This window comes from Triticum dicoccoides, chromosome 3B (genome assembly GCF_002162155.2).
Source record: "Triticum dicoccoides isolate Atlit2015 ecotype Zavitan chromosome 3B, WEW_v2.0, whole genome shotgun sequence".
NCBI classification, from domain to species: domain Eukaryota; kingdom Viridiplantae; phylum Streptophyta; class Magnoliopsida; order Poales; family Poaceae; genus Triticum; species Triticum dicoccoides.
The window spans coordinates 860589731-860599451 of NC_041385.1; the positions used below are offsets into that span (position 1 = coordinate 860589731).

Here is a 9721-nt window from a genome sequence, read left to right on the forward strand (position 1 = left end):
CAATACCGCTCCCAGCTATTGCCGTCATAGAAAATGGACTTCGATGATTAAAATGGATCAGAAAAAATGGCACTGTCACTATTTTAGTTTTTGTGATGGTGCTTCTGTTATGGACGACATGATGGTTGATGAATATCGGTTCTACGTTACACAAGTGAACTGTCACTAAAAGTCCTCACCTTTGTATTGTGAAGCTGGCAACTTAAGAAGAAAAAGAGCTCGTGCACAAGTCTGTACAGAGGGAGAGACAAGCCCTTGCACACAAACTGTTGGTGGATGCCTCAATCGTCACCCATCAGTGATGTGATCTGGCTCTTCCTTCCTCGCTGTCGATCATGGCAACACCTCCTTCCGAGGTAGGAAGTCGTCAAGTGATGGTCAAACATGGTGGAGGGAAACCACTTTCCCGTAGTGGAATTCACCGTAGGATTTTTCTCGGCCTTGTTGGTAGAGGTACTCTAGTCACCTCCACTCCGCCCACTGGTGCCACCAAGGCTGTAGCTCCCATCGCTGTGATCCATAAGCAGATATGGTTGAGTTGGAGGAAAATGAGAAAGATTAGAGTTGAGAGAGCAAAGCTTGCAACAATGAAGGATTTCTCAAGGAAGAAGAACAGGTATAGAGTGCAATCTACCAAATGGGTAAGAAACCACTGTGGGGCTCTCCCTTCTCTTTATAACACCAGTGGATACCCAAACGAGGAGTTTGATGAAGGGAAATGCGTCACACGTCCTCCACGAGGTTTCCCCCTGCGCAATCTATACGTTGACACCATATCTTGGCATGGACAAAACCGCAATTAAAGAGTGCTGAAATGAAAAAGCTTTCGACATGAAAAGTCTGCGTATCATCGAAACAGATGATTTTGATGTTGAGATCATCTTCATCTGAGGTCATATGCAAAAGTTGCAGCCAAAACTGTGCATTCCAGTAGTAGATGACCGGATTGTCCGGCCGAAGGCCCAATGAAAGACCAGACACGAGGTTTTATCCGGGAAGACACCAGGAGTTCGAAAGTTGAAGTAAATGTAACGTACATTTTTTTTAAATCATGAACATTTTTTAAGCTAGTGAACATTGTATAAACATTTTGTAAATGTCAACGTATGTGTTTTTTAAATGCGTGATTAACATTGTTTTGAAAATTTATGTAAATTGTGTGTGTAGAGAGTGAGAGTGAGAGAGAGAGAATATTTCCAAATATAAACAATAGTAAAAAATGAAGCAATTTTAAAAAAATGTGAAGAAAAAACATGTGACGTCAGTATGGCACGGCCACCTGGTTACTGACTTACTTGGCCGGCCCAAAAAGTTCTGTCTGCAGGTGACCGTACGCTAGGAGTCACTGCGGGTGGCACATAGTCGCACCGAGGTTCATGGTCAAGGTTTGCATCACAGGAAACAAGGTTTATTGCCAGTAAGTAGTTGGTGCGCGCCTAGCTACATTATTAGGTTTAATGTTATCGGATTACATCCAGTGAAGCACAATCTAGTGTATCTCCCAAATGTATATCAGCATTGATATGGAAAGATGTAGTATATAACATTAAGGGATAGAACAAATTTGTACAAAATAAGGGCAGTGATATTGTTAGATCTTTACAATCTTATTTGAGTGAAGTGGTAGTAAAGGCAGTGATCGATCACATCTTTTAGTCTTATTAAAATAAACGGGAGTAAAGACAATGATACGGTCACATCTTTTTGATCTTATATGTGTGAATCGGGAGTAAATCTTCTCTAGCTACAAATCTATATATAAAGATAACATCATGTATTCTTCTGAACGGCCAAACATAAACAAGAAAAAGAAGCTTGCATTGATCTTATGGAGCGGAAAACTATTCTTCTTTGCCTTTTTGTGCTTTTGCTGCTAGGAAATTCTACTCATGCTGGTACGAAATTGTTCTCCCTATCCCTATCTATGATTCCTTTCCGATGCCACCCAGAGTAAAGTAATATTGTCAGCTGAACTGCATGGATTCCTTAGAACTTTCTCAATTTGGACTTCTTTTAATTCTGTATATTCGTGTCTACAGAAATGCACTGTGAACTGCACGTTCCTTTTTACGGCGCTACTTGCGATGAATTAGCATGCCAGAATGCATGCCGAGGTTCCTGGGGAGCTCACACAAAGAAAGCTTATTGTGCACCTGTCCACGGTTCCCTTTGGGGTTGTCATTGCATAGTATGCGATTTCTAGAATTTGTCTACTCCATCATGTTGAACAATGTACAATGATGTGATCCAGTAATAAAATATTCGTGGAAGATGCATGTGAGAATATATATTGAGCATAAATTTTGGTGCACTTGTGATTTCATTTTGTCGTGTGTTATCTGAGGTTTGATGATTTTGTGTTTGCACGACTTGTGTTCATAAGTTGTGAAATAACCATATGCAACATGAATGAACAAAACTTCCTGTATCAGCACTCCTAACCCTGGAGTTCCAAGGATAGCTCATTCCTGGCACAAACCTAGACCCAATTTTCGTCGTTATTGCTTGTGCAACCGTCCTCTTTGCTGGTGTCCTTAGTCTCCATTGATTGACAAAAGAACCAAACCCTGGGCTGGCCTGCTTATTTATTTGATTCCCATGCCCAAACAGCTTGTTTTCGTACCCTCCAGGATAAATGAACAACGGAACACATGCAACCATGCTTGTGTATTTTTCGAAAATAAAATATAATAAAATCCATGCTTGTGTATATTTGAGAAAGAAAATCATTGCTCGGCTAGGAGCATAAAGACACGTGTTGAATCGTGTCCTCAACTGTTAGCCCTTTTTTAGAAGACCATGGACTGTGATATAGCTTGTGAACATTGTTCGGTATCCATTCCACGTTGCTGTAAGGCTTGGTAGGGTGACACAGACCTCTGATACATCATAATTCTATCAAGATCCGTTCGCATGCAATGGATTGTGCTTTGCATCCAAAACGGCGCGTTGGTACAAACATGCTTTGTACCCGGACTATTATGCTTCAGTAGAGACTAGTAAAAAGGTCCGCAACGGGTACAAATACATAAAATTTTCTTAGCAAGCTATTAAATAATTTATCACTCAAACAGTTTTGAAAGTCTTTTGATTTGAGCAAAATAAACATGGAAATCACCGAGCTGCCTTATAGTCAGAGATTTTAACACTATGCTGCCCCTTCTAAGCATTAATGGTAGCAAGGTTTTTTCAAACTGGAGGCAAAATTTTTGCCTCATCGATTAATTAAGAAGAAGAGAATTGCCCAGTTAATTAACAGAAAACCGGACGAAAACCAATACAGACGGAGCACATACAAACTACCCACATGGCATGAAACCTTACAACCACACAAGCAGCCCGTCACACTCACCGAAAAACACAACATGCACAAAGCCCGAGGCACCTCGCAACCCACAACAACAACCCAATCAAGCAACCAGAGACTTCTAACCTTTGGCGCCACTCTTGCCTTTGCCCACCTTCTTTAGTTTGTCCCTTACTGGCGTCCCCGTCAGGAGGCAGGCAATCGACCTGTCCAAACCAGGTGCCAACACAAGTGGCTCAATGGTCATGCCACTCACACGCACCACCGGCCCGATGGTCACAGACGAGGGAATGGCGGCAACATCTAAAACTACACACTCCATGACGCCGAGAGATAGGTTGTTTGATGCCTCACAAGTCTCCATGGGAGGCGGTGAGGCCACCGGGTCCACCTCTGAAGCTTGGTGAGAGTCCATCTTGAGCCACTCCATTGACATAGGCGAAAAGAGGTTCCCCACACAACACCTACAGCTCGGGCATGGTGTGCAGCACCGGAGACACAACCTCGGCGGAGGCCTCACCCTCGAAATCTAGCAATACATGGGGCGTCGAATTAGACCCAACACGAGGCGAGAAGCTCGAACCACGAGGGGTGAAGCAGCCATAGAGATCCACATCTTTGTCGCCCACGAAGTCAACAATCAGCTTTGGTAAAGGAGGCGACATAGCAGGGAGTTGCTCCTCGGTCGTCGCAGCCGATAGCCTGCCCAGAGCCACCTCCGCATGGTCCAGAAGGCTCCCAGCCCGTAGCAGCCATCCGTGCATTGAATCAACTACATCACACAAAGGTTGAATCGCCTGCACCTTCTGTAAGGAAGCCATGCCTTGTAGCTCAGAGCATAGTAGCTCGGCTTGAGCCGCAAAGACACACTTAAGCGTCACCTCAACCGAGGCTGTAGAACCAGCAGAAGAAGAAATAACCAACGCCCAGGAGTCACGTCGGATGGCCTTGGATGGAAGCGTGGCATCAGACTGGGCATAACATGAAGGTGGATGAAGATGATGGATGGTGTCGAGACGGGACAATGACAAAGCTTTAGGGTTATCGAGCAAGGTCAGCAGACGCCAAGCGTTTCGACACTCATGGGCCGATGGTTGTTCCCCAAGCAACGAGAGAACCGAAAGGGATCCCTGCACTCCACCGCACGATGTCCAGTAACAAGGCACCTGCAGCATCGACCATGCAGCCACGCGGGGATGGGCCGAGGGGATGAAGCTGGAGCTGGAGACGACAGACGATGCAGACCATGCCATGGCCGCACTTCCTGCCAACCCTCGCAGGTAGCTGCCTCACGCTCAGCACTCACCCTGTCGGAGCACTTGGTAGACAGGGGCGTTTGCAGGGCCAGCTCTACGCCATCCTTGTCTTCCTCGTTGTCGTCATCGAGGGAGCTCCACCAAGACCGCATCGTGTCCGTAGCCAAAGCATAAGAAGCACAGGAGGCAGCCTGCGACTTTCCAGCTCGCAGGTCGGAAGAGAGCCCAGAGACATGACTACCGTCTCCATAAAAAACATAGGGCTCTGCAGTAGGTGTTGGTGTCGATCATGCCAGACCAGCCGTCCCTGCATGGTTGGGTCAGCCTCCCACGGCAAGGCCGCACGGAGATGGCACCAGCAGAGGGGCGGGGGCGACGCCGGCAGCAGGAGGAGCCAGAGTGGCCAGGGCGGCTTTCATTGGCGGAGCAACAGAAGGGAGAAGCGGGCCCGAAGTTTGCCGCGAATCGACCACCAAAGAAGTGACCTACGGGGGAGGAGGCGTCGGAGCCTGGCCACTAGACACAGAGCGGACGGAGGACGAGGCGGAGCAGCAATAACTAGACCAGGCCGCTGCACCGAAGGAAGGACGAGGAAGAAGCAGGCGGCGGTGCCGCACGCCCACCCATGAGTGCGAATGGGAGACGCTAATCTCCTCGCATGAGGCAGGAAGCATAGCAGGGGCACCGGATCCGCCCTCATCGGCCGCAGGGGGGGACGGGGCGGATCTGGCGGTGCTACGGGCGGACGCTCAATCGACGCAAGCTCGACTGATTGGTGCACACGTGTTTACTTGTATGACTTTTCTCGACTGATTGGTGCACGCTCAATCGACGCAAGCTTTGGTCTTGTATGACTTTTCTCTTTGCAACGTGTTTACTTGTGTGTATGAGTGAGTGCGCACGTGTGCGAGTTGGTGTTGGATGTGACCATCCTTGTTATACACATACCAGGTGTGTGGTCATTGTGTTTTATCCGCCTTGATGCTTCATTTTGAATTAATAAAGGTCACACTTTATGTAAAAAAACTGAATGAAACAAAAATTAATGTGACTATGCAACGTTCTAGGAAGACATGGTTCTCTGCTAGTAGGTAGGTGGTGCGGCGTCCAGCTACCAAAATTTGATGACATTTAATACTAGATTTGATCATATCACATTTAATGGTGCACAATTAAGAATGTCTCCCAAATTATATTGGCATAGATATAAACAAATATAATTGCATTAAATGGATATCATCTTAAAGATAGAACTAAATTTTACAAATTAAGGACGATGATATGATCATATCTTTCTGATACTTTTGGCCATGTTTGCTCATTACTAGAGAACCCTTCTCTGAAGTGAGGCTACACAAACTACCCATATACTCCCTCCGGTCCTTTTTACTCTACGTATTAGATTTCTCTCAAGTCAAATTTTGCAAAATTTGTCTAAATTTATGTTAGAAAATGTAAACATCTACAATACCAACTAATTATACTATGAAAAAACATTTCATAATGCATCTAACAATATTGATTTGGCATTGTGGATGTTGATACTTTTTTATAAATTTGGTCAAAGTAGAGATACTTTGACTTCAGACAAAACTTTATGCAGACTAAAAAAGGACTAGAGAGAGTACACATGCTAAAAAACATAAAGAAGATTTGAGAATTGAGTTTTCTATGTTAGAAGAGCTTGAGCTGGATGGCCCTCTCTCTCCTGAACTGTACAGTAAGAAACGGGATGCTATCGAGGTGCATGAATTGTTACTTACTGAAGAAATCTACTTGCTTCAGCAATCTCATGAGCGCTGATTACTTAAAGGGAGCCATAATAGGAACTACTTTCATAAGATGAGAATGGACGCAAATGTAAAAATACTATCCATGCCCTTAAATGTGGGGATGTTAAAATTGAAGGCACTGATATTGATTGCTCATGCCACAAGTTTCTACAAAAACCTTTTTGGTCCTGCGCCTAGCAATCAATTCCACTAGATCCTTATATTTGGTCGGATGATGAAAAGCTAAATGTTGAGGAAAAAGCTGACCTAACTCGTGAGTTCTCTGAAAAAGAAATGAAAGATGCCCTTTTTGATATGGATGTTAGGACCCGACAACATCCCGGCTGGATTTTATCAAAGTTGTTGGGATACGGTCAAAGTTGATATTATGCGTCTGTTTGATAGTTTTCACAAAGGCACCTTTGGTGTCCAACATCTTAACTATGGTGTCATTACGTTGCTACCCAAAATATCGGGTGTTGACCCAATCCAACAATTTCGTCCTATTTGCCTCCTCTGTTGCCCCTATAAGCTCATTACCAAGGTTACAGATAGAAGGGTTGAAAAATATGCTGACAAACTTATCAGTCCTACGCAAAATGCCTTTGTGAAGGGGAGGAATATAATGGACGGGGTCTTGTCTCTTCATGAGTTGCTTAATTATACTAATGTTAAGAAGAGGGTAGGAGTGGTGCTTAAGCTCGATTTCGAGAAAATGTATGATAAATTCAATTGGGTATTCCTCCTGGAATGCCATAAAATTAGGGGGTGTAATAGCAAGTGGTGCAATTGGGTGAGGCAAATACTTTACAGTGACACCGTTAGCATCAAGCTTAACAATTCTGTTGGCCCTTATTTCAAAGTGCTAAGGGGATGCGCCTGGGGGACTCGTTGTCGCCTTTCCTGTTTAATTTTGCTGCTTAGTGTCTCACTAAAACAATTAAAATGCCGAGGACAATACCTTGCTTGTGGGGCTTCCCCTGACCTGATCCCTAAAAGGGTGGTTGTTTTACAATATGCAGATGATACGATCGTTGGTGGATCACGACTTGGACAAAGCTCTTATCCTTAAGCTACTTCTTTATATATTTGAAATGATGTCGTCTCAAAATTAATTTTCAGAAGAGTGACCTTGATGGTTGGAGGGATGAGCTGAATGATAAAGCCTATGCTGAGACTTTTAATTGTGACATAGGTCACTTCCCCCTAAAGTACCTAGGGATGCTTGTTAGCTTTACCACTCTCAAAAACTCTGATTGGGAGTTCCTTATAGGGAAATATCTCAATAGATTCGACGCTTGGGTTGGTAACGCTGCCTCGGGGGAGGCATACTCTACTCAACTCTACTGTCACTCAAATTTCCTTATACCACCTGATAAACGATGCTATTATCTGGTTAATGGCATAGAATTTGTCGTTCCAAGGAAAAAGGAGGCCTTGGAGTCAAAGATCTCCGCAAATAGAACATTAGCCTTATGGTGAAATGGTGGTGGAATCTTGATACTCAAGCTGGACTTTGGCAAGATATAGTCAAGGAATGATACTTGCTTAACCAAATTATTGCCACAGTCAGTCCCCACTTCTCTAACTCACCATGTTGGAAAATTCTTTTGAAAGTGAAAGACATGTATATGGTTGGAAGGAAAATTAAGACTGAATCTGGGAATCTAACCAGAGTGTAGAAGACTCCATCAATGGGCTAATTCGATTGAGGAATTTCCTCGGCTTTTTGACATTCGCACGGATCAAGAGTGCACCGTTTATAAAATTGAGATGTGAATAGCTCTTGTTTCTTTTGAAGAATACTATACCCTGAGCTATTGGGGCAATGGAATGACCTTCGCAAACGTGTTGCTGACATGAAGCTCAATTCCGAGAAGGATTCAGTTTATTGGGGGCTTGATAAATCTGCTTGGTATACTACTAAATCAATGTCCAAATGGCTTGAAAAATCTCTCACCAGTTGCAACTTCAAATGGATTTGGGAGGCTAAAATACCTCTCAAAATCTAGATCTTTTTGTGGCAAATTTTGCATACCGCTCTTCTTACTTGGCAGGTGATGAATGTTCGCCATTAGCCAGGAAATCATGTGTGTTCATTCTGCCAGGAAATTGGAACCTCCCAACATCTTTTCTTTAATTGTTTTGTTGCTAAAGTAGTGAGAAGATCGATTGGTACACTTGGCACAGATTTGGGGCTCACGGAACTACTGGAAATTGTATGCCTGGTGCCACCCTTTTCTACATGGATGGGTTAGATTCTACACTTTTGCTTTGGCAGCTGTGACCTTGGCAATTTGGCTGGCTCGAAACCAAGCCACTTTTGAAAATAAGTTGATCAAAACCCTTTTTGAGATTGTGTTTACGGCTTGTTCCTTTCTTCTATATTTGGCAGTATTGCAGAAGGAAGACGACATGAAGAAATTAACTTCGCACTAGTGCAGAGATGATTCGCACTGGTACGATGGTGCTGATGAGGATTTGTGATGTGCTGTAACAGATTGGAGAGCAGTGATGCTCCTTCCCCTAGTAGCATTCGTCCAGCTGTGTCCCGTCCGACACTAATGAGTCGCCCGTCTTGTTCTCTTCTAGTTTGTTCTCCTACTATTCATGTGCTTGACTAGACTCTGAATCTTTTCAGCTGTTGAGCATGTAATATGGCTACTTTTATTTTGGTGATGGTTAGGTTTTCTCCCCATAGCACTCGTTTCGATCATGGACGAGTGTGGTGGGTTTCGTAACAGTGCTTTGAACTCGCTTCCCTCCATTTCTGTCTCCTGATTCTGTAAGGCTGGTGTATTTCCATTCTTTGCAATGGAAAGGGGGTTAGCCTGCTTCAAAAAAATGTTTCCCTTGCTCCATATCTTGCCGCCTTCCAACATGATTATGTTGTCTGTGAGCTTCATCATGGCAACCCTATGCACGATATGGATTAGTGTTATGTTCCCCATGATGAGTGTGTTGAGGACTCATGTGCCACCTGAACGTGAGCGAAGACGATGTGTGTGTTATTCAACACGACATAGGTACTGATCCACAACTTCACCTAAAGATTGATCGGATCACATTCACGATTTAGTTAGAGTATCTAGTCAATTATATCGTCATAAATATAAAAAAACATATAAAATAATATTGTGATCACATGAACTTCCCTACATGATTGTGATCCATCTAATGTAATTATCCGTGATATGCTTTCTGTAGTGCAATGAATTGTCATATTATGATCAGATTATATATGATATTTTGCCCAAGTCTTTGCATGATATATAGATGTACATCACCTCCAAGATATTATTATGGCACTAGCCATTTTAGATAAATGATCTCCAAGAGGGAGTTATGTGAATTACTTGAGTCTAATCGTTATAAGACAATACCTC

General features: G+C 43.7%; 1 long non-coding RNA gene across 1 annotated transcript; it reads left to right on the forward strand.

The window, feature by feature from the left end:
* The first annotated feature begins 1791 nt into the window (after positions 1–1791).
* Positions 1792–2311, forward strand: LOC119282752. Its single transcript, XR_005138856.1, has 2 exons — positions 1792–1895; positions 2040–2311. It is a non-coding gene; the product is annotated as an uncharacterized LOC119282752 (long non-coding RNA).
* Positions 2312–9721: the final 7410 nt, after the last annotated feature.